This window comes from Tripterygium wilfordii, chromosome 12, assembly GCF_013401445.1.
Source record: "Tripterygium wilfordii isolate XIE 37 chromosome 12, ASM1340144v1, whole genome shotgun sequence".
In the NCBI taxonomy this organism is placed as follows: Eukaryota; Viridiplantae; Streptophyta; class Magnoliopsida; order Celastrales; family Celastraceae; genus Tripterygium; species Tripterygium wilfordii.
In genome coordinates, this window is record NC_052243.1 from 6,908,540 (window position 1) to 6,934,771 (window position 26,232).

Consider the following 26,232-nt stretch of genomic DNA (forward strand, 5'->3'; position numbering starts at 1 on the left):
ATTTAGTGTTCTTGGAAGTCTTAACTTGCTATTTTATCTTTTAGACATTGTTTCGTTAGGTAAAGAAGCCAATAGACCAAGTTAAGTTCAAAATGACACGAAACATGAAAAACTTGTCCATGCATAGAATTGTGCATTCCTAAGGCATCAAAATAGATTGTTATACTCTATTTAGTGTTCTTAGAAGTCTTAACTTGCTAGTTTAGCTTTTGGACAACGTGTCGTTAGGTAAAGAAGCCAATAGACCAAGTTAAGTTCAAAATGACACGAAACGTGAAAAACTTGTCCATGCATAGAATTGTGCATTCATAAGGCATCAAAATAGATTGTTATACTCTATTTCGTGTTCTTAGAAGTCTTAACTTGCTAGTTTAGCTTTTGGGACATTGTTTCGTTAGGTAAAGAAGCCAATAGACCGAGTGAAGTTTAAAATTCCATGAAACGTGAAAAACCTGTCTATGCATAGAATTGAGCATTCCTAAGGCATCAAAATAGACCGTTATACTTTATTTAGTGTTCTTAGAACTCTTAACATGCTAGTTTAGCTTTTGGACAACGTTTCGTTAGGTAAAGAAGCCAATAGACCAAGTTAAGCTAAAAATTGCGCGAAACGTGAAAAACTTGTCCATGCATAGAATTGAGCATTCCCAAGGCATCAAAATAGACCGTTATACTCTATTTAGTGTTCTTGGAAGTCTTAACTTGCTAGTTTATCTTTTGGACAACGTTTCGTTAGGTAAAGAAGTCAATAGACCAAGTTAAGTTCAAAATTGCACGAAACGTGAAAAACTTGTCTATGCATAGAATTGAGCATTCCTAAGGCATCAAAATAGACAGTTACACTCTATTTAGTGTTCTTAGAACTCTTAACATGCTAGTTTAGCTTTTGGACAACGTTTCGTTAGGTAAAGAAACCAATAGAGCAAGTTAAGATAAAAATTGCGCGAAACGTGAAAAACTTGTCCATGCATAGAATTGAGCATTCCCAAGGCATCCAAATAGACAGTTACACTCTATTTAGTGTTCTTAGAACTCTTAACGTGCTAGTTTAGCTTTTGGACAACGTTTCGTTAGGTAAAGAAGCCAATAGATCAAGTTAAGTTCAAAATTGCAAAAAAGTGAAAAACTTGTCTATGCATAGAATTGAGCATTCCTAAGGCATCAAAATGGACCGTTATACTATATTTAGTGTTCTTCAAAGTCTCATGCTAGTTTAGCTTTTGGACATCGTTTCGTTAGGTAAAGAAGACAATAGACCAAGTTTAGTTCAAAATTACACGAAACGTGAAAAACTTATCTATGCATAAAATTCAGCATTCCTAAGGCATCAAATTGGACCGGTATACTCTACTTAGTGTTCTTAGAAGTCTTAACTTGCTAGTTTAGCTTTTGGACAACGTTTCGTTTGGTAATGAAGCCAATAGACCAAGTTAAGTTCAAAATGGCACGAAACGTGAAAAACTTGTCCATGCATAGAATTGAGCCTTGCTAAGGCATCAAAAAAGACCGTTATACTCTATTTAGTGTTCTTGGAAGTCTTAACTTGCTATTTTATCTTTTAGACATTGTTTCGTTAGGTAAAGAAGCCAATAGACCAAGTTAAGTTCAAAATTGCACGAAATATGAAAAACTTGTCTATGCATAGAATTGAGCATTCCTAAGGCATCAAAATAGACAGTTATACTCTATTTAGTGTTCTTAGAAGTCTTCACTTGCTAGTGTAGCTTTTGGGCGATGTTTCGTTAGGTAAAGACGCCAATAGACCAAGTTAAGTTCAAAATTGCACGAAACATGAAAAACTTGTCCATGCATAGAATTGTGCATTCCTAAGGCATCAAAATAGATTGTTATACTCTATTTAGTGTTCGTAGAAGTCTTAACTTGCTAGTTTAGCTTTTGGACAACGTGTCGTTAGGTAAAGAAGCCAATAGACCAAGTTAAGTTCAAAATGACACGAAACGTGAAAAACTTGTCCATGCATAGAATTGTGCATTCATAAGGCATCAAAATAGATTGTTATACTCTATTTAGTGTTCTTAGAAGTCTTAACTTGCTAGTTTAGCTTTTGGGACATTGTTTCGTTAGGTAAAGAAGCCAATAGACCGAGTGAAGTTTAAAATTCCATGAAACGTGAAAAACCTGTCTATGCATAGAATTGAGCATTCCTATGGCATCAAAATAGACCGTTATACTTTATTTAGTGTTCTTAGAACTCTTAACATGCTAGTTTAGCTTTTGGACAACGTTTCGTTAGGTAAAGAAGCCAATAGACCAAGTTAAGCTAAAAATTGCGCGAAACGTGAAAAACTTGTCCATGCATAGAATTGAGCATTCCCAAGGCATCAAAATAGACCGTTATACTCTATTTAGTGTTCTTGGAAGTCTTAACTTGCCAGTTTATCTTTTGGACAACGTTTCGTTAGGTAAAGAAGTCAATAGACCAAGTTAAGTTCAAAATTGCACGAAACGTGAAAAACTTGTCTATCCATAGAATTGAGCATTCCTAAGGCATCAAAATAGACAGTTACACTCTATTTAGTGTTCTTAGAACTCTTAACATGCTAGTTTAGCTTTTGGACAACGTTTCGTTAGGTAAAGAAACCAATAGACCAAGTTAAGATACAAATTGCGCGAAACGTGAAAAACTTGTCCATGCATAGAATTGAGCATTCCCAAGGCATCCAAATAGACAATTACACTCTATTTAGTGTTCTTAGAACTCTTAACGTGCTAGTTTAGCTTTTGGACAACGTTTCGTTAGGTAAAGAAGCCAATAGATAAAGTTAAGTTCAAAATTGCAAAAAAGTGAAAAACTTGTCTATGCATAGAATTGAGCATTCCTAAGGCATCAAAATGGACCGTTATACTATATTTAGTGTTCTTCAAAGTCTCATGCTAGTTTAGCTTTTGCACATCGTTTCGTTAGGTAAAGAAGACAATAGACCAAGTTTAGTTCAAAATTACACGAAACGTGAAAAACTTATCTATGCATAGAATTCAGCATTCCTAAGGCATCAAATTGGACCGGTATACTCTACTTAGTGTTCTTAGAAGTCATAACTTGCTAGTTTAGCTTGTGGACAACGTTTCGTTAGGTAAAGAAGCCAATAGACCAAGTTAAGTTCAAAATGGCACGAAACGTGAAAAACTTGTCCAGGCATAGAATTGAGCATTCCCAAGGCATCAAAATAGACCGTTATACTCTATTTAGTGTTCTTGGAAGTCTTAACTTGCTAGTTTATCTTTTGGACAACGTTTCATTAGGTAAAGAAGTCAATAGACCAAGTTAAGTTCAAAATTGCACGAAAAGTGAAAAACTTGTCTATGCATAGAATTGAGCATTCCTAAGGCATCAAAATAGACAGTTACACTCTATTTAGTGTTCTTAGAAGTCTTAACTTGCTAGTTTAGCTTTTGGGCAATGTTTCGTAAGGTGAAGAAGCCAATAGACCAAGTTAAGTTCAAAATTGCACGAAACGTGAAAAACTTGTCCATGCATAGAATCGAGCATTCCTAAGGCATCCAAAATAGACTGTTATACTCTATTTAGTGTTCTTAGAAGTCTTAACATGCTAGTTTAGCTTTTGGGCAACGTTTCGTTAGGTAAAGAAGCCAATAGATCAAGTTAAGTTCAAAATTGCAAAAAAGTGAAAAACTTGTCTATGCATAGAATTGAGCATTCCTAAGGCATCAAAATGGACCGTTATACTATATTTAGTGTTCTTCAAAGTCTCATGCTAGTTTAGCTTTTGGACATCGTTTCGTTAGGTAAAGAAGACAATAGACCAAGTTTAGTTCAAAATTACACGAAACGTGAAAAACTTATCTATGCATAGAATTCAGCATTCCTAAGGCATGAAATTGGACCGGTATACTCTATTTAGTGTTCTTAGAAGTCTTAACTTGCTAGTTTAGCTTTTGGACAACGTTTCGTTAGGTAAGGAAGCCAATAGACCAAGTTAAGTTCAAAATGGCACGAAACGTGAAAAACTTGTCCATGCATAGAATTGAGCCTTGCTAAGGCATCAAAAAAGACCGTTATACTCTATTTAGTGTTCTTGGAAGTCTTAACTTGCTATTTTATCTTTTGGACATTGTTTCGTTAGGTAAAGAAGCCAATAGACCAAGTTAAGTTCAAAATTGCACGAAATATGAAAAACTTGTCTATGCATAGAATTGAGCATTCCTAAGGCATCAAAATAGACAGTTATACTCTATTTAGTGTTCTTAGAGGTCTTAACTTGCTAGTGTAGCTTTTGGGCGATGTTTCGTTAGGTAAAGACGCCAATAGACCAAGTTAAGTTCAAAATTGCACGAAACATGAAAAACTTGTCCATGCATAGAATTGTGCATTCCTAAGTCATCAAAATAGATTGTTATACTCTATTTAGTGTTCTTAGAAGTCTTAACTTGCTAGTTTAGCTTTTGGACAACGTGTCGTTAGGTAAAGAAGCCAATAGACCAAGTTAAGTTCAAAATGACACGAAACGTGAAAAACTTGTCCATGCATAGAATTGTGCATTCATAAGGCATCAAAATAGATTGTTATACTCTATTTAGTGTTCTTAGAAGTCTTAACTTGCTAGTTTAGCTTTTGGGACATTGTTTCGTTAGGTAAAGAAGCCAATAGACCAAGTTAAGCTAAAATTTGCGCGAAATGTGAAAAACATTTCCATGCATAGAATTGAGCAATCCTAAGGCATGAAAATAGACCGTTATTTTCTATTTAGTGTTCTTAGAAGTCTTAACATGCTAGTTTATCTTTTGGACATTGAACATTCCTAAGGCATAAAAATGGACCGTTATACTCTATTTAGTGTTCTTCGAAGTCTCAACTTGCTAGTTTAGCTTTTGGACATCGTTTCGATAGGTAAAGAAGACAATAGAGGAAGTTAAGTTCAAAATTGCACGAAACGTGAAAAACTTGTCCATGCATGGAATTGTGCATTCATAAGGCATCAAAATAGATTGTTATACTCTATTTAGTGTTCTTAGAAGTCTTAACTTGCTACTTTAGCTTTTGGGCAACGTTTCGTTAGGTAAACAAGCCAATCGACCAAGTTAAGTTCAAAATTGCACGAAACGTGAAAAACTTGTCGATGCATAGAATTGAGCATTCCTAAGGCATCAAAATAGACCGTTATACTCTATTTAGTGTTGTTAGAAGTCCTAACTTGCTAGTTTAGCTTTTGGGCAACGTTACGTTGGGTAAAGAAGCCAATATACCAAGTTAAGTTCAAAATTGCACGAAACGTGAAAAACTTGTCCATGCATAGAATTGAGCATTCCTAAGGCATCAAAATAGACCGTTATACTCTATTAAGTGTTCTTAGAAGTCTTAACTTGCTAGTTTAGCTTTTGGGTAACGTTTCGTTAGGTAAAGAAGCCAATAGACCAAGTCAAGTTCAAAATTGCACGAAACGTGAAAAACTTGTCGATGCAAAGAATTGAGCATTCCTAAGGCATCAAAATAGACCGTTATACTCTATTAAGTGTTCTTAGAAGTCTTAACTTGCTAGTTTAGCTTTCGGGTAACGTTTCGTTAGGTAAAGAAGCCAATAGACCAAGTCAAGTTCAAAATTGCACGAAACGTGAAAAACTTGTCGATGCATAGAATTGAGCATTCCTAAGGCATCAAAATAGACCGTTATACTCTATTTAGTGTTGTTAGAAGTCTTAACTTGCTAGTTTAGCTTTTGGGCAACGTTACGTTGGGTAAAGAAGCCAATATACCAAGTTAAGTGCAAAATTGCACGAAACGTGAAATAGTTGTCCATGCATAGAATTGCCCATTTCTAAGGCATCAAAATAGATCGTTATACTCTATTTGGTGTTCTTAGAAGTCTTAACATGCTACTTTAGATTTTGGACAACGGTTCGTTAGGTAAAGAAGGCAATAGACCAAGTTAAGTTCAAAATTGCACGAAACGTGAAAAACTTGTCTAGGCATAGAATTGAGCATTTCTAAGGCATCAAAATAGACCGTTATACTCTATTTAGTGTTCTTAGAAGTGTTAACATGCTACTTTAGCTTTTGGACAATGGTTCGTTAGGTAAAGAAGGCAATAGACCAAGTTAAGTGCAAAATTGCACGAAACGTGAAAAACTTGTCTAGGCATAGAATTGAGCATTTCTAAGGCATCAAAATAGACCGTTGTACTCTATTTAGTGTCCTTAGAAGTGTTAACTTACTACTTTAGCTTTTGGACAACGTTTCGTTAGGTAAAGAAGCCAATAGACCAGGTTAAGTTCAAAATGGCACGAAACGTGAAAAACTTGTCCATGCATAGAATTGAGCATTCCTAAGGCATCAAAATAGACCGTTACACTCTATTTAGTTTTCTTGGAAGTCTTAACTTGCTATTTTATCTGTTGGGCATTGTTTCGTTAGGTAAACAAGCCAATCGACCAAGTTAAGTTCAAAATTACACGAAACGTGAAAAACTTGTCCATGCATAGAATTGAGCATTCCTAAGGCATCAAAATAGACCGTTATACTCTAGTAAGTGTTCCTAGAAGTCTTAACTTGCTAGTTTAGCTTTTGGGCAACGTTTCGTTAGGTAAAGAACCAATAGACGAAGTTAAGTTCAAAATTGCACGAAACGTGAAAAACTTGTCGATGCATAGAATTGCCCATTTCTAAGGCATCAAAATAGATCGTTATACTCTACTTGGTGTTCTTAGAAGTCTTAACATGCTACTTTAGCTTTTGGACAATGGTTCGTTAGGTAAAGAAGGCAATAGACCAAGTTAAGCGCAAAATTGGACGAAACGTGAAAAACTTGTCTAGGCATAGAATTGAGCATTTCTAAGGCATTAAAATAGACCGTTATACTCTATTTAGTGTTCTTAGAAGTGTTAACTTGCTAGTTTAGCTTTTGGGCAACGTTACGTTCGGTAAAGAAGCCAATAGACCAAGTTAAGTTCAAAATTGCACGAAACGTGAAAAACTTGTCCAGGCATACAATTGAGCATTCCTAAGGCATCAAAATGGAGCGTTATACTCTATTTAGTGTTCTTAGAAGTCTTAACTTGCTAGTTTAGCTTTTGGATAACGTTTCATTAGGTGAAGAAGCCAATCAAGTTAAGTTCAAAATTGCATGAAATGTGAAAAACTTATCCACGCATAGAATTGAGCAGTCCTAAGGCATCAAAATAGATCGTTATACTCTACTTGGTGTTCTTAGAAGTCTTAACATGCTACTTTAGCTTTTGGACAATGGTTCGTTAGGTAAAGAAGGCAATAGACCAAGTTAAGCGCAAAATTGGACGAAACGTGAAAAACTTGTCTAGGCATAGAATTGAGCATTTCTAAGGCATTAAAATAGACCGTTATACTCTATTTAGTGTTCTTAGAAGTGTTAACTTGCTAGTTTAGCTTTTGGGCAACGTTACGTTCGGTAAAGAAGCCAATAGACCAAGTTAAGTTCAAAATTGCACGAAACGTGAAAAACTTGTCCAGGCATACAATTGAGCATTCCTAAGGCATCAAAATGGAGCGTTATACTCTATTTAGTGTTCTTAGAAGTCTTAACTTGCTAGTTTAGCTTTTGGATAACGTTTCATTAGGTGAAGAAGCCAATCAAGTTAAGTTCAAAATTGCATGAAATGTGAAAAACTTATCCACGCATAGAATTGAGCAGTCCTAAGGCATCAAAATAGACCGTTATACTCTATTGAGTGTTCTTAGAAAATTTAACTCGCTAATTTAGCTTTTGGACAACGTTTCGTTAGGTAAAGAAGCCAATAGACCAAGTTAAGTTTAAAATTGCACGAAATATGAAAAACTTGTCCATGTATAGAATTGAGCATTCCTAAGGCATCAAAATAGACCGTTATACTCTATTTAGTGTTCTTAGAAGTCTTAACATGCTAGTTTAGCTTTTGCACAATATTTCATTAGGTAAAGAAGCCAATAGACTAAGTTAAGTTCCAAATTGCAAGAAACGTGAAAAACTTGTCTATGTATAGAATTGAGCATTCCTAAGGCATCAAAATGGATTGTTATACTCTATATAGTGTTCTTAGAAGTCTTAACATGCTAGTTTAGCTTTTGTACAACATTTTGTAAGGTAAAGAAGCCAATAGACTAAGTTAAGTTCAAAATTGCAATAAACGTGAAAAACTTGTCTATGCATAGAATTGAGCATTCCTAAGGCATCAAAATGGACCGTTATACTCTATTTAGTGTTCTACGAAGTCTTAAATTGCTAGTTTATCTTTTGGACATTATTTCGTTAGGTAAAGAAGCCAATAGACCAAGTTAAGTTCAAAATTGCACGAAACGTGAAAAACTTGTCCAGGCATACAATTGAGCATTCCTAAGGCATCAAAATGGACCGTTATACTCTATTTAGTGTTCTTAGAAGTCTTAACTTGCTAGTTTAGCTTTTAGACAACGTTTCGTTAGGTGAAGAAGCCAATAGACCAAGTTAAGTTCAAAATTGCATGAAATGTGAAAAACTTATCCACGCATAGAATTGGGCAGTCCTAAGACATCAAAATAGACTGTTATACTCTATTGGGTGTTCTTAGAAAATTTAACTCGTTAGTTTAGCTTTTGGACAACGTTTCGTTAGGTAAAGAAGCCAATAGACCAAGTTAAGTTCAAAATTGCATGAAACGTGAAAAACTTATCCACGCATAGAATTGAGCAGTCCTAAGACATCAAAATAGACCGTTATACTCTATTTAGTGTTCTTAGAAGTCTTAACATGCTAGTTTAGCTTTTGTACAATATTTCGTTAGGTAAAGAAGCCAATAGACTAAGTTAAGTTCAAAATTGCAAGAAACGTGAAAAATGACGGATCGAGTTTAACACAAGAGGGGGGGTGAATTGTGTCCCCAAATTCCAATTGGAATCCCTTTTTCAATTTAAACAAATTAATGGCAATTAACAAGTAGCACACAAATTTGGACTCTAATGATTTTCCTAATCAATATTCAATCCAATGCAAGATGTGATACAATATAGTGAATGTCCAAATATCAAATAATCAAGAATTGCACAAAACAGATTTTCAAGCAACACACTGCACATAGATTTTTCAACTCAGATTTTACCTATCAAATGATGTCAAAATGCAACGAAATTTTATATGCAATGTCACAACACCTTAATAAACACTATATCAAAATTTCAGATCAAAATTCAAAGTTTAAGGCAGTCTGCTAATCTCGGACAGATTAGGGTTTTGAAAATCCTGCAGTTTGAAACAAGTAGTAAATATAAACAAGTAAACAAAGAAATCAACACAGCGATTTATAGTAGTTCGGAGACCCTTCTCCTACGTCTACTACCTAGATTCACCAACCTAGGATTTTCCCAACTCCACTAAGGTGTGGTTTTAAGAGACCCACAAAACTCCTTACACCAAGGGTTTCTAAGAACTCCCTCAAACTTCAATGTTTACAATTTCCCCTAACAAAGGGAATTTCTCAATGGGATTTTCAGCCAAGGTTCTCACAGGTTACCTCAAAGGTATTTGGTATGGAACTCTCAAGATTACAGCAACACTCTCAAAGATAGGATTTTAAGAACAAGAGAGGTTTAGATTGTAAGTAAACAAAGCCTAAAGGATATAGGAACTTCCCTTTTGCAAAAGCAAGAGTAGTGAGAAGTCCTTGATTGTAGAGGCTTGTATTGGAGAAGATTGTTGTAGCAAATAGCAAGAAGGCTTGATGATTGATGAACTTGATAGCAAGAGGTTTCTCTCAAGGATAATTTTTCAATTTGCTTCTCCAAGTTGTATGAAAGGGAAGATCTTCTTTTAAAGGCAATTCTCTCCTATGCTTGCAGCCATTGGATCAAACCTCAAGAGTTGATCTCTACCATCCATTGCATCTCCTAATCTTGGTCATTGATGATTTGAGTAAACAAATCTCCACCATAGAGCATATAGACGTTGCACATGCTCCTTTTTTTAAGTCAAAAATTGCAAGCAAGAAAGTTGTCTTATGCACAACCATTTGATCAATGTATGTCTTCAAATCTTGACCATTCAAACTCTCTTTAATTCTCAGCCATGGATGTAGATTGTACTATGCCATCTTGTCCCTTCATTTTGAATCAAAGACTTCAAAAGTGATCCCTTAGTCAAGGATCTTGTTTGATTGCACCAACATAACTTTCTTGGTAGCACATGTCTTGAGTGAAAATGTCAAGGATCTTGTTTGATTGCACCAACCTAACTTTCTTGGTAGCACATGTCTTGAGTGAAAATGTCAAACAAGAATATATCACTAATGATAGAGAGGACAATGTTTGTCCCACATGTTTGAAAAGAGTTGTATCTCCATGAAAACCACAACCAATAGCCTCAATGTTTGATTCATTCAACTTGATTAGGTGCCTTAGTGGAAAGTTGGCAAATATAGGATTTTTCATAGTTTCCTAGAGCTCCAAGCTCATTCTTAGAAACAGCACTTCGACCACTCTTGAACATACTGAATTCTGAGACATATGAGACCACAATGATGATGAACCTACAAGGAAATAGGAGGTAGAACTCCCCAATTGCATGTAAGCTCAAAGAGCTTCATATAGAGCGCATAGGTTAATTACACTAGAAAAACAACCCAGAAAATTCATATTACTGCATGATAAATCATTTTATATGTATTAGAATGTCCATGTAAAATTTCATAACAATTGGAAATCGTTTGGTCACTCAACCAAGCAATTAGATCACTAATAGTAAAACCGATAAATTCTAAGTGTAAATTCAAAGTCATTTTGCAAACTCAGTGTAAATGACCTTTTCTCTTGAACTTTACTAAATCAAATATGTTCATAGTGATGAAACTAAGATGCACACGAAATTTCATTTAAATCGGAGTTCATTTGGTTCACCACGTTCACAAAGAACACATATGCACAAAATTAGGTAAAACCTAGTTTTGGCGGAATTTAAGCATATGACCAAATATATATGTGATGCACTTAATTTCTCATGATTATAGTCCTAGAACATATATTAAGCCTTCATGTGCATGTGGTTCAAGTTTCAAGTCATTTCGACCTAAGTTGGTTAAGATATGATAATTGGAAAATTAATGCTCTAACTTAGTTCATGTATGTTTGTTTTCAAAACTTAATTTCCAGCACTATCTCAAAAATATATAGTCATTTAAATTCAATTCATATAAATCAAATATTGCTTTAATGTTTCATTATCATTTATAAATGATTTAATATCATCAAAATTAGACATATAGGACCATAGGTCCAACAAAAAACTTGTCTATGCATAGAATTGAGCATTCCTAAGGCATCAAAAGTGGACCGTTATACTCTATTTAGTGTTCTTCGAAGTCTTAAATTGCTAGTTTATCTTTTGGACATTGTTTCGTTAGGTAAAGAAGCCAATAGACCAAGTTAAGTTCAAAATTGCACGAAACGTGAAAAACTTGTCCATGCCTAGAATTGAGCATTCCTAAGGCATCAAAATAGACCGTTATAGTTTATTAAGTGTTCTTAGAAGTCTTAACTTGCTAGTTTAGCTTTTGGGCAACGTTTCGATAGTAAACAAGCCAATAGACCAAGTTAAGTTCAAAATTGCACGAAACGTGAAAAACTTGTCCAGGGATACAATTGAGCATTCCTAAGGCATCAAAATGGACCGTTATACTCTATGTAGTGTTTTTAGAAGGCTTAATTTGCTAGTTTAGCTTTTGGACAACGTTTCATTAGGTGAAGAAGCCAATCAAGTTAAGTTCAAAATTGCATGAAATGTGAAAAACTTCTCCACGCATAGAATTGAGCAGTCCTAAGGCATCAAAATAGACCGTTATACTCTATTGAGTGTTCTTAGAAAATTTAACTCGCTAGTTTAGCTTTTGGACAACGTTTCGTTAGGTAAAGAAGCCAATAGACCAAGTTAAGTTTAAAATTGCACGAAATATGAAAAACTTGTCCATGCATAGAATTGAGCATTCCTAAGGCATCAAAATAGACCGTTATACTCTATTTAGTGTTCTTAGAAGTCTTAACATGCTAGTTTTGCTTTTGCACAACATTTCATTAGGTAAAGAAGCCAATAGACTAAGTTAAGTTCCAAATTGCAAGAAACGTGAAAAACTTGTCTATGTATAGAATTGAGCATTCCTAAGGCATCAAAATGGATTGTTATACTCTATATAGTGTTCTTAGAAGTCTTAACATGCTAGTTTAGCTTTTGTACAACATTTCGTAAGGTAAAGAAGCCAATAGACTAAGTTAAGTTCAAAATTGCAAGAAACGTGAAAAACTTGTCTATGCATAGAATTGAGCATTCCTAAGGCATCAAAATGGACCGTTATACTCTATTTAGTGTTCTACGAAGTCTTAAATTGCTAGTTTATCTTTTGGACATTGTTTCGTTAGGTAAAGAAGCCAATAGACGAAGTGAAGTTCAAAATTGCACGAAACGTGAAAAACTTGTCCATGCATAGAATTGAGCATTCCTATGGCATCAAAATAGACCGTTATACTTTATTAAGTGTTCTTGGAAGTCTTAACTTGCTAGTTTAGCTTTTGGGCAACGTTTCGTTAGGTAAACAAGCCAATAGACCAAGTTAAGTTCAAAATTGCACGAAACGTGAAAAACTTGTTTCGTTAGGTAAAGAAGCCAATAGACCAATTTAAGTTCAAAATTGCACGAAACGTGAAAAACTTGTCCATGCATAGAATTGAACATTCCTAAGGCATCAAAATAGACCGTTATACTCTATTAAGTGTTCTTAGAAATCTTAACTTGCTAGTTTAGCTTTTCGGCAACGTTTCGTTAGGTAAACAAGCCAATACACCAAGTTAAGTTCAAAATTGCACGAAACGTGAAAAACTTGTCCAGGGATACAATTGAGCATTCCTAAGGCATCAAAATGGACCGTTATACTCTATTTAGTGTTCTTAGAAGTCTTAACTTGCTAGTTTAGCTTTTGGACAACGTTTCGTTAGGTAAAGAAGCCAATAGACCAAGTTAAGTTCAAAATTGCACGAAATGTGAAAAACTTGTCCATGCATAGAATTGAGCATTCCTAAGGCATCAAAATAGACCGTTATACTCTATTTAGTGTTCTTAGAAGTCTTAACATGCTAGTTTAGCTTTTGCACAACATTTCGTTAGGTAAAGAAGCCAATAGACTAAGTTAAGTTCCAAATTGCAAGAAACGTGAAAAACTTGTCTATGCGTAGAATTGAGCATTCCTAAGGCATCAAAATGGACCGTTATACTCTATTTAGTGTTCTTCGAGGTCTTAACTTGCTAGTTTATCTTTTGGACATTGTTTCGTTAGGTAAAGAAGCCAATAGACCAAGTTAAGTTCAAAATTGCACGAAACGTGAAAAACTTGTCCATGCATAGAATTGAGCATTCCTAAGGCATCAAAATAGACCGTTATACTCTATTAAGTGTTCTTAGAAGTCTTAACTTTCTAGTTTAGCTTTTGGGCAACGTTTCGTTAGGTAAAGAAGCCAATAGACGAAGTTAAGTTCAAAATTGCACGAAACGTGAAAAACTTGTCGATGCATAGAATTGAGCATTCCTAAGGCATCAAAATAGACCGTTATACTCTATTTAGTGTTGTTAGAAGTCTTAACTTGCGAGTTTAGCTTTTGGGCAACGTTATGTTGGGTAAAGAAGCCAATAGACCAAGTTAAGTTCAAAATTACATGAAACGTGAAAAACTTGTCCAGGCATACAATTGAGCATTCCTAAGGCATCAAAATTGACCGTTATACTCTTTTTAGTGTTCTTAGAACTCTGAACTTGCTAGTTTAGCTTTTACACAACATTTCGTTAGCTAAAGAAGCCAATAGACTAAGTTAAGTTCAAAATTACACGAAACGTGAAAAACTTGTCGATGCATAGAGTTGAGCATTCCTAAGGCATCAAAATAGACCGTTAAACTCTATTTAGTGTTGTTAGAAGTCTTGACTTGCTAGTTTTGCTTTTGGGCAACGATACGTTGGGTAAAGAAGCCAATAGACCAGGTTAAGTTCAAAATTGCATGAAACATGAAAAACTTATCCACGCATAGAATTGAGTAGTCCTAAGGCATCAAAATAGACCGTTATACTCTATTGAGTGTTCCTAGAAAATTTAACTCGCTAGTTTAGCTTTTGGACATTGTTTCGTTAGGTAAAGAAGCCAATAGAACAAGTTCAGTTCAAAATTGCTAGAAACGTGAAAAACTTGTCTATGCATAGAATTGAGCATTCCCAAGGCATCAAAATAGACAGTTATACTCTATTTAGTATTTTTAGAAGTCTTAACATCCTAGTTTGGCTTTTGGGCAACGTTTCGTTAGGTAAAGAAGCCAATAGACCAAGTTAAGTTCAAAATTGCAAGAAACGTGAAAAACTTGTCCATGCATGGAATTGAGAATTCCTAAGGCATCAAAGTAGACCGTTATACTCTATTTAGTGTTCTTGGAAGTCTTAACTTGCTAGTTTCGCTTTTGGGCAACGTTTCGTTAGGTAAAGAAGCCAATAGACCAAGTTAAATTCAAAATTACACGAAACGTGAAAAACTTGTCTAGACATAGAATTGAGCATTCCTAAAGCATCAAATTGGACCGTTATACTCTATTTAGTGTTCTTAGAAGTCTTAACTTGCTAGTTTAGCTTTTGGACAACGTTTCGTTAGGTCAAGAAGCCAATAGACCAAGTTAAGTTCAAAATGGCACGAAACGTGAAAAAGTTGTCGATGCATAGAATTGAGCGTTCCTAAGGCATCAAAATAGACCGTTACACTCTATTTAGGGTTCTTAGAAGTCTTAACTTGCTAGTTAACCTTTTGGGCAACATTTCGTTAGGTAAAGAAGCCAATTGATCAAGTTAAGTTCAAAATTGCACGAAACGTGAAAAACTTGTCCATGCATAGAATTGAGCATTCCTAAGGCATCAAATAGACCGTTATACTCTATTTATTGTTCTTGGTACTCTTAGAGTGCTAGTTTATCTTTTGGACATTGTTTCGTTAGGTAAAGAAGCCAATAGACCAAGTTAAGTTAAAAATTGCAACAAACGTGAAAAACTTGTCTATGCATAGAATTGAGCATTCCCAAGGCATCAAAATAGACAGTTATACTCTATTTAGTCTTTTTAGAAGTCTTAACTTGCTAGTTTAGCTTTTGGGCAACGTTTCGTTAGGTAAACAAGCCAATAGACCAAGTTAAGTTCAAAATTGCACGAAACGTGAAAAACTTGTCCATGCATAGAATTGAGCATTCCTAAGGCATCAAAATGGACCGTTATACTCTAGTAAGTGTTCTTAGAAGTCCTAACTTGTTAGCTTATCTTTTGGGCAACGTTTTGTTAGGTAAAGAAGCCAATAGACCAAGTTAAGTTCAAAACTGCACGAAACGTGAAAAACTTGTCGATGCATAGAATTGAGCATTCCTAAGGCATCAAAATAGACCTTTATACTCTATTTAGTGTTCTTGGAAGTGTTAACTTGCTAGTTTAGCTTTTGGGCAACGTTTCGTTAGGTAAACAAGCCAATAGACCAAGTTAAGTTGAAAATTGCACGAAGCGTGAAAAACTTATCCACGCATAGAATTGAGCAGTCCTAAGCCATCAAAATAGACCGTTATACTCTATTTAGTGTTCTTAGAAGTCTTAACATGCTAGTTTAGCTTTTGCACAACATTTCGTTAGGTAAAGAATCCAATACACTAAGTTAAGTTCAAAATTGCAAGAAACGTGAAAAACTTTTCTATGCATATAATTGAGCATTCCTAAGGCATCAAAATGGACCATTATACTCTATTTAGTGTTCTTGGAAGTCTTAACGTGCTAGTTTATCTTTTGGACATTGTTTCGTTAGGTAAAGAAGCCAATAGACCAAGTTAAATTCAAAATTGCATGAAACGTGAAAAATTTATCCACGCATAGAATTGAGCAGTCCTAAGGCATCAAAATAGACCGTTATACTCTATTGAGTGTTCTTACAAAATTTAACTCGCTAGTTTTGCTTTTGGACAACGTTTCGTTAGGTGAAGAGGCCAATAGACCAAGTTAAGTTCAACATTGCACGAAACGTGAAAAACTTGTCCATGCATAGAATTGAGCATTCCTAGGGCATCAAAATAGACCGTTATACTCTATTTAGTGTTCTTAGAAGTCTTAACATTCTAGTTTAGCTTTTGCACAACATTTCGTTAGGTAAAGAAGCCAATAGACTAAGTTATGTTCAAAATTGCAAGAAACGTGAAAAACTAGTCTATGCATAGAATTGAGCATTCCTAAGGCATCAAAATGGACCTTTATACTCTATTTACTGTTCTTGGAAGTCTTAACTTGCTAGTTTAGCTTTTGGGCAACGTTTCGCTAGGTAAAGAAGCCGATAGATCAAGTTAAGTTCAAAATTGCACGAAACATGAAAAACTTGTCCATGCATGGAATTGAGAATTCCTAAGTCAACAAAATAGACCGTTATACTCTATTTAGTTTTCTTCGAAGTCTTAACGTGCTAGTTTATCTTTTGGACATTGTTTCGTTAGGTAAAGAAGCCAATAGACCAAGTTAAGTTCAAAATTGCACGAAACGTGAAAAACTTGTCCATGCATAGAATTGAGCATTCCTAAGGCATCAAAATAGACCGTTATACTCTATTAAGTGTTCTTAGAAGTCTTAACTTGCTAGTTTAGCTTTTGGGCAACGTTTCGTTAGGTAAAGAAGCCAATAGACGAAGTTAAGTTCAAAATTACACGGAACGTGAAAAACTTGTCGATGCATAGAATTGAGCATTCCTAAGTCATCAAAATAGACCGTTATACTCTATTTAGTGTTGTTAGAAGTCTTAACTTGCTAGTTTAGCTTTTGGGCAACGTTATGTTGGGTAAAGCAGCCAATAGACCAAGTTAAGTTCAAAATTACACGAAACGTGAAAAACTTGTCTAGGCATACAATTGAGCATTCCTAAGGCAACAAAATGGACTGTTATACTCTATTTAGTGTTCTTCGAAGTCTTAACTTGCTAGTTTAGCTTTTAGACATTGTTTCGTTAGGTAAAGAAGCTAATAGACCAAGTTAAGTTGAAAATTGCACGAAACGTGAAAAACTTGTCGATGCATAGAATTGAGCAGTCCTAAGGCATCAAAATAGACCGTTATACTCTATTGAGTGTTCTTAGAAAATTTAACTCGCTAGTTTAGCTTTTGGACAACGTTTCGTTAGGAAAAGAAGCCAATAGACAAAGTTAAGTTCAAAATTGCACGAAATGTGAAAAACTTGTCCATGCATAGAATTGAGCATTCCTAAGGCATCAAAATAGACCGTTATACTCTATTTAGTGTTCTTAGAAGTCTTAACATGCTAGTTTAGCTTTTGTATAACATTTCCTTAGGTAAAGAAGCCAATAGACTAAGTTAAGTTCAAAATTGCAAAAAACGTGAAAAACTTGTCTATGCATAGAATTGAGCATTCCAAAGGCATCAAAATGGACCGTTATACTCTATTTAGTGTTCTTTGAAGTCTTAAATTGCTAGTTTATCTTTTGGACATTGTTTCATTAGGTAAAGAAGCCAATAGACCAAGTTAAGTTCAAAATTGCACGAAACGTGAAAAACTTGTCCATGCATAGAATTGAGCATTCCAATGGCGTCAAAATAGACCGTTATACTTTATTAAGTGTTCTTAGAAGTCTTAACTTGCTAGTTTAGCTTTTGGGCAACGTTTCGTTAGGTAAACAAGCCAAAAAACCAAGTTAAGTTCAAAATTGCACGAAACGTGAAAAACTTGTTTCGTTAGGTAAAGAAGCCAATAGACCAAGTTAAGTTCAAAATTGCACGAAACGTGAAAAACTTGCCCATGCATAGAATTGAGCATTCCTAAGGCATCAAAATAGACCGTTATACTCTATTAAGTGTTCTTAGAAGTCTTAACTTGCTAGTTTAGCTTTTCGGCAACGTTTCGTTAGGTAAACAAGCCAATAGACCAAGTTAAGTTCAAAATTGCACGAAACGTGAAAAACTTCTCCAGGGATACAATTGAGCATTCCTAAGGCATGAAAATGGACCGTTATGCTCTATTTCGTGTTCTTAGAAGTCTTAACTTGCTAGTTTAGCTTTTGGACAACGTTTCGTTAGGTAAAGAAGCCAATAGACCAAGTTAAGTTCAAAATTGCACGAAACGTGAAAAACTTCTCCAGGGATACAATTGAGCATTCCTAAGGCATGAAAATGGACCGTTATGCTCTATTTAGTGTTCTTAGAAACCTTAAATTGCTAGTTTAGCTTTTGGACAACGTTTCGTTAGGTAAAGAAGCCAATAGACCAAGTTAAGTTCAAAATTGCACGAAATGTGAAAAACTTCTCCATGCATAGAATTGAGCATTCCTAAGGCATCAAAATAGACCGTTATACTCTATTTAATGTTCTTAGAAGTCTTAACATGCTAGTTTAGCTTTTGCACAACATTTCGTTAGGTAAAGAAGCCATTCGACCAAGTTAAGTTCAAAATGGCACGAAACGTGAAAAACTTGTCTATGCGTAGAATTGAGCATTCCTATGACATCAAAATGGACCGTTATACTCTATTAAGTGTTCTTAGAAGTCTTAACTTGCTATTTTAGCTTTTGGGCAACGTTTCGTTAGGTAAAGAAGCCAATAGACGAAGTTAAGTTCAAAATTGCACGAAACATGAAAAACTTGTCGATGCATAGAATTGAGCATTCCTAAGGCATCAAAATAGACCGTTATACTCTATTTAGTGTTGTTAGAAGTCTTAACTTGCTAGTTTAGCATTTGGGCAACGTTATGTTGGGTAAAGAAGCCAATAGACCAAGTTAAGTTCAAAATTACACGAAACGTGAAAAACTTGTCCAGGCATACAATTGAGCATTCCTAAGGCATCAAAATTGACCGTTATACTCTATTTAGTGTTCTTAGAACTCTGAATTTGCTAGTTTAGCTTTTACACAACATTCCGTTAGGTAAAGAAGCCAATAGACTAAGTTAAGTTCAAAATTGCAAGAAACGTGAAAAACTTGTCTATGCATAGAATTGGGCATTCCTAAGGCATCAAAATGGACCGTTATACTCTATTTAGTGTTCTTCGAAGTCTTAACTTGCTAGTTTAGCTTTTAGACATTGTTTCGTTAGGTAAAGAAGCCAATAGACCAAGTTAAGTTGAAAATTGCACGAAAGAGGAAAAACTTGTCGATGCATAGAGTTGAGCATTCCTAAGGCATCAAAATAGACCGTTAAACTCTATTTACTGTTGTTAGAAGTCTTAACTTGCTAGTTTTGCTTTTGGGCAACGATACGTTGGGTAAAGAAGCCAATAGACCAGGTTAAGTTCAAAATTGCATGAAACGTGAAAAACTTATCCATGCATAGAATTGAGCAGTCCTAAGGCATCAAAATAGACCGTTATACTCTATTGAGTGTTCTTAGAAAGATTAACTCGCTAGTTTAGCTTTTGGACAACGTTTCGTTAGGTAAAGAAGCCAATAGACCAAGTTCAGTTCAAAATTGCTAGAAACCTGAAAAACTTGTCTATGCATGGAATTGAGCATTCCCAAGGCATCAAAATAGACAGTTATACTCTATTTAGTATTTTTAGAAGTCTTAACTTCCTAGTTTGGCTTTTGCGCAACGTTTCGTTAGGTAAAGAAGCCAATAGACCAAGTTAAGTTTAAAATTGCAAGAAACGTGAAAAACTTGTCCATGCATGGAATTGAAAATTCCTAAGGCATCAAAGTAGACCATTATACTCTATTTAGTGTTTTTGGAAGTCTTAACTTGCTAGTTTCGCTTTTGGGCAACGTTTCGTTTGGTAAAGAATCCAATAGATCAAGTTAAATTCAAAATTACACGAAACGTGAAAAACTTGTCTAGACATAGAATTGAGCATTCCTAAGGCATCAAATTGGACCGTTATACTCTATTTAGTGTTCTTGGAAGTCTTAACTTGCTAGTTTAGCTTTTGGACAACGTTTTGTTAGGTCAAGAAGCCAATAGACCAAGTTAAGTTCAAAATGGCATGAAACGTGAAAAAGTTGTCGATGCATAGAATTGAGCGTTCCTAAGGCATCAAAATAGACCGTTACACTCTATTTAGGGTTCTTTGAAGTCTTAACTTGCTAGTTAACCTTTTGGGCAACGTTTCGTTAGGTAAAGAAGCCAATAGATCAAGTTAAGTTCAAAATTACATGAAACGTGAAAAACTTGTCCATTCATAGAATTGAGCATTCCTAAGGCATCAAATAGACCGTTATACTCTATTTATTGTTCTTGGTAGTCTTCGCGTGCTAGTTTATCTTTTGGACATTGTTTCGTTAGGTAAAGAAGCCAATAGACCAAGTTCAGTTAAAAATTGCACGAAACGTGAAAAACTTGTCCGTGCATAGAATTGAGCATTCCTAAGGCATCAAAATGGACCGTTATACTCTAGTAAGTGTTCTTAGAAGTCCTAACTTGCTAGCTTATCTTTTGCGCAACGTTTTGTTAGGTAAAGAAGCCAATAGACCAAGTTAAGTTCAAAACCGCACGAAACGTGAAAAACTTGTCGATGCATAGAATTAAGCATTCCTAAGGCATCAAAATAGACCTTTATACTCTATTTAGTGTTCTTGGAATTCTTAACTTGCTAGTTTAGCTTTTGGGCAACGTTTCGTTATGTAAAGAAGCCAATAGATCAAGTTAAGTTCAAAATTGCACGAAACGTGAAAAACTTGTCCATGCATGGAATTGAGAATTCCTAAGTCATCAAAATAGACCGTTATACTCTATTTAGTGTTCTTGGAAGTCTTAACGTGCTTGTTTATCTTTTGGACATTGTTTCGTTAGGTAAAGAAGCCAATAGACCAAGTTAAGTTCAAAATTGCATGAAACGTGAAAAACTTATCCACGCATAGAATTGAGCAGTCCTAAGGCATCCAAATAGACCGTTATACTCTATTGAGTGTTCTTAGAAGTCTTAACATGCTAGTTTAGCTTTTGCACAACATTTCGTTAGGGAAAGAATCCAATAGACTAAGTTAAGTTCAAAATTGCAAGGAACATGAAAAACTTGTCTATGCATAGAATTGAGCATTCCTAAGGCATCAAAATGGACCTTTATACTCTATTTATTGTTCTTGGAAGTCTTAAATTGCTAGTTTAGCTTTTGGGCAACGTTTCGCTAGGTAAAGAAGCCGATAGATCAAGTTAAGTTCAAAATTGCACGAAACGTGAAAAACTTGTCCATGCATGGAATTGAGAATTCCTAAGTCAACAAAATAGACCGTTATACTCTATTTAGTGTTCTTGGAAGTCTTAACGTGCTAGTTTATCTTTTGGACATTGTTTCGTTAGGTAAAGAAGCCAATAGACCAAGTTAAGTTCAAAATTGCAAGAAACGTGAAAAATTTGTTTATGCATAGAATGAGCATTCCCAAGGCATCAAAATAGACAGTTATACTCTATTTAGTATTTTTAGAAGTCTTAACTTGCTAGTTTAGCTTTTGGGCAACGTTTCGTTAGTTAAAGAAGCCAATAGACCAAGTTAAGTTCAAAATTGCACGAAACGTGAAAAACTTGTCCATGCATAGAATTGAGCATTCCTAAGGCATCAAATAGACCGTTATAATCTATTTAGTGTTCTTGAAAGTCTTAACGTGCTAGTTTATCTTTTGGACATTGTTTCGTTAGGTAAAGAAGCCAATAGACCAAGTTAAGTTCAAAATTGCATGAAACGTGAAAATCTTATCCACGCATAGAATTGAGCAGTCCTAAGGCATCAAAATAGACCGTTATACTCTATTGAGTGTTCTTAGAAGTCTTAACATGCTAGTTTAGCTTTTGCACAACATTTCGTTAGGTAAAGAAGCCAATAGACTAAGTTAAGTTCAAAATTACAAGAAACGTGAAAAACTTGTCTATGCATAGAATTGAGCATTCCTAAGGCATCAAAATGGACCTTTATACTCTATTTAGTGTTCTTGGAAGTCTTAACATGCTAGATTATCTTTTGGACATTGTTTCGTTAGGTAAAGAAGCCAATAGACCAAGTTAAGTTCAAAATTGCACGGAATGTGAAAAACTTGTCCATGCATAGAATTGAGCATTCCTAAGGCATCAAAATAGACCGTTATACTCTATTTAGTGTTCTTAGAAGTCTTAACATGCTAGTTTAGCTTTTGCACAACCTTTCGTTAGGTAAAGAAGCCAATAGACCAAGTTAAGTTCAAAATTGCAAGAAACGTGAAAAACTTGTCTATGCATAGAATTGAGCATTCCTAAGGCATCAAATTGGACCGTTATACTCTATTTAGTGTTCTTTGAAGTCTTAACTTGCTAGTTTACCTTTTGGACATTGTTTCATTAGGTAAAGAAGCCAATAGACCAAGTTAAGTTCAAAATTGCACGAAACGTGAAAAACTTGTCCATGCATGGAATTGAGAATTCCTAAGTCAACAAAATAGACCGTTATACTCTATTTAGTGTTCTTGGAACTCTTAACGTGCTAGTTTATCTTTTGGACATTGTTTCGTTAGGTAAAGAAGCCAATAGACCAAGTTAAGTTCAAAATTGCAAGAAACGTGAAAAATTTGTCTATGCATAGAATGAGCATTCCCAAGGCATCAAAGTAGACAGATATACTCTATTTAGTCTTTTTAGAAGTCTTAACTTGCTAGTTTAGCTTTTGGGCAACGTTTCGTTAGGTAAACAAGCCAATAGACCATGTTAAGTTCAAAATTGCACAAAACGTGAAAAACTTGTCCGTGCATAGAATTGAGCATTCCTAAGGCATCAAAATGGACCGTTATACTCTAGTAAGTGTTCTTAGAAGTCCTAACTTGCTAGCTTATCTTTTGGGCAACGTTTTGTTAGGTAAAGAAGCCAATAGACCAAGTTAAGTTCAAAACCGCACGAAACGTGAAAAACTTGTCGATGCATAGAATTGAGCATTCCTAAGGCATCAAAATAGACCTTTATACTCTATTTAGTGTTCTTGGAAGTCTTAACTTGCTAGTTTAGCTTTTGGGCAACGTTTCGTTCTGTAAAGAAGCCAATAGATCAAGTTAAGTTCAAAATTACACGAAACGTGAAAAACTTGTCCATGCATGGAATTGAGAATTCCTAAGTCAACAAAATAGACCGTTATACTCTATTTAGTGTTCTTGGAAGTCTTAACGTGCTAGTTTATCTTTTGGACATTGTTTCGTTAGGTAAAGAAGCCAATAGACCAAGTTAAGTTCAAAATTGCAAGAAACGTGAAAAATTTGTCTATGCATAGAATGAGCATTCCCAAGGCATCAAAATAGACAGTTATACTCTATTTAGTATTTTTAGAAGTCTTAACTTGCTAGTTTAGCTTTTGGGCAACGTTTCGTTAGGTAAAGAAGCCAATAAACCAAGTTAAGTTCAAAATTGCACGAAACGTGAAAAACTTGTCCATGCATGGAATTGAGAATTCCTAAGTCAACAAAATAGACCGTTATACTCTATTTAGTGTTCTTGGAAGTCTTAACGTGATAGTTTATCTTTTGGACATTGTTTCGTTAGGTAAAGAAGCCAATAGACCAAGTTCAGTTCAAAATTGCACGAAATGTGAAAAACTTGTCCATGCATAGAATTGAGCATTCCCAAGGCATCAAAGTAGACAGATATACTCTATTTAGTCTTTTTAGAAGTCTTAACTTGCTAGTTTAGCTTTTGGGCAACGTTTCGTTAGGTAAACAAGCCAATAGACCATGTTAAGTTCAAAATTGCACGAAACGTGAAAAACTTGTCCGTGCATAGAATTGAGCATTCCTAATGCATCAAAATGGACCGTTATACTCTAGTAAGTGTTCTTAGAAGTCCTAACTTGCTAGCTTATCTTTTGGGCAACGTTTTGTTAGGTAAAGAAGCCAATAGACCAAGTCAAGTTCAAAACCGCACGAAACGTGAAAAACTTGTCGATGCATAGAATTGAGCATTCCTAAGGCATCAAAATAGACCTTTATACTCTAATTAGTGTTCTTGGAAGTCTTAGCTTGCTAGTTTAGCTTTTGGGCAACGTTTTGTTATGTAAAGAAGCCAATAGATCAAGTTAAGTTCAAAATTGCACGAAACGTGAAAAACTTGTCCATGCATGGAATTGAGAATTCCTAAGTCATCAAAATAGACCGTTATACTCTATTTAGTGTTCTTGGAAGTCTTAACGTGCTTGTTTATCTTTTGGACATTGTTTCGTTAGGTAAAGAAGCCAATAGACCAAGTTAAGTTCAAAATTGCATGAAACGTGAAAAACTTATCCACGCATAGAATTGAGCAGTCCTAAGGCATCAAAATAGACCGTTATACTCTATTGAGTGTTCTTAGAAGTCTTAACATGCTAGTTTAGCTTTTGCACAACATTTCGTTAGGGAAAGAATCCAATAGACTAAGTTAAGTTCAAAATTGCAAGAAACATGAAAAACTTGTCTATGCATAGAATTGAGCATTCCTAAGGCATCAAAATGGACATTTATACTCTATTTACTGTTCTTGGAAGTCTTAAATTGCTAGTTTATCTTTTGGGCGACGTTTCGCTAGGTAAAGAAGCCGATAGATCAAGTTAAGTTCAAAATTGCACGAAACGTGAAAAACTTGTCCATGCATGGAATTGAGAATTCCTAAGTCAACAAAATAGACCGTTATACTCTATTTAGTGTTCTTGGAAGTCTTAACGTGCTAGTTTATCTTTCGGACATTGTTTCGTTAGGTAAAGAAGCCAATAGACCAAGTTAAGTTCAAAATTGCAAGAAACGTGAAAAATTTGTTTATGCATAGAATGAGCATTCCCAAGGCATCAAAATAGACAGTTATACTCTATTTAGTATTTTTAGAAGTCTTAACTTGCTAGTTTAGCTTTTGGGCAACGTTTCGTTAGGTAAAGAAGCCAATAAACCAAGTTAAGTTCAAAATTGCACGAAACGTGAAAAACTTGTCCATGCATGGAATTGAGAATTCCTAAGTCAACAAAATAGACCGTTATACTCTATTTAGTGTTCTTGGAAGTCTTAACGTGCTAGTTTATCTTTTGGACATTGTTTCGTTAGGTAAAGAAGCCAATAGACCAAGTTAAGTTCAAAATTGCACGAAATGTGAAAAACTTGTCCATGCATAGAATTGAGCATTCCCAAGGCATCAAAGTAGACAGATATACTCTATTTAGTCTTTTTAGAAGTCTTAACTTGCTAGTTTAGCTTTTGGGCAACGTTTCGTTAGGTAAACAAGCCAATAGACCATGTTAAGTTCAAAATTGCACGAAACGTGAACAACTTGTCCGTGCATAGAATTGAGCATTCCTAATGCATCAAAATGGACCGTTATACTCTAGTAAGTGTTCTTAGAAGTCCTAACTTGCTAGCTTATCTTTTGGGCAACGTTTTGTTAGGTAAAGAAGCCAATAGACCAAGTTAAGTTCAAAACCGCACGAAACGTGAAAAACTTGTCGATGCATAGAATTGAGCATTCCTAAGGCATCAAAATAGACCTTTATACTCTAATTAGTGTTCTTGGAAGTCTTAACTTGCTAGTTTAGCTTTTGGGCAACGTTTTGTTATGTAAAGAAGCCAATAGATCAAGTTAATTTCAAAATTGCACGAAACGTGAAAAACTTGTCCATGCATGGAATTCAGAATTCCTAAGTCATCAAAATAGACCGTTATACTCTATTTAGTGTTCTAGGAAGTCTTAACGTGCTTGTTTATCTTTTGGACATTGTTTCGTTAGGTAAAGAAGCCAATAGACCAAGTTAAGTTCAAAATTGCATGAAACGTGAAAAACTTATCCACGCATAGAATTGAGCAGTCCTAAGGCATCAAAATAGACCGTTATACTCTATTGAGTGTTCTTAGAAGTCTTAACATGCTAGTTTAGCTTTTGCACAACATTTCGTTAGGGAAAGAATCCAATAGACTAAGTTAAGTTCAAAATTGCAAGAAACATGAAAAACTTGTCTATGCATAGAATTGAGCATTCCTAAGGCATCAAAATGGACATTTATACTCTATTTACTGTTCTTGGAAGTCTTAAATTGCTAGTTTATCTTTTGGGCGACGTTTCGCTAGGTAAAGAAGCCGATAGATCAAGTTAAGTTCAAAATTGCACGAAACGTGAAAAACTTGTCCATGCATGGAATTGAGAATTCCTAAGTCAACAAAATAGACCGTTATACTCTATTTAGTGTTCTTGGAAGTCTTAACGTGCTAGTTTATCTTTCGGACATTGTTTCGTTAGGTAAAGAAGCCAATAGACCAAGTTAAGTTCAAAATTGCAAGAAACGTGAAAAAT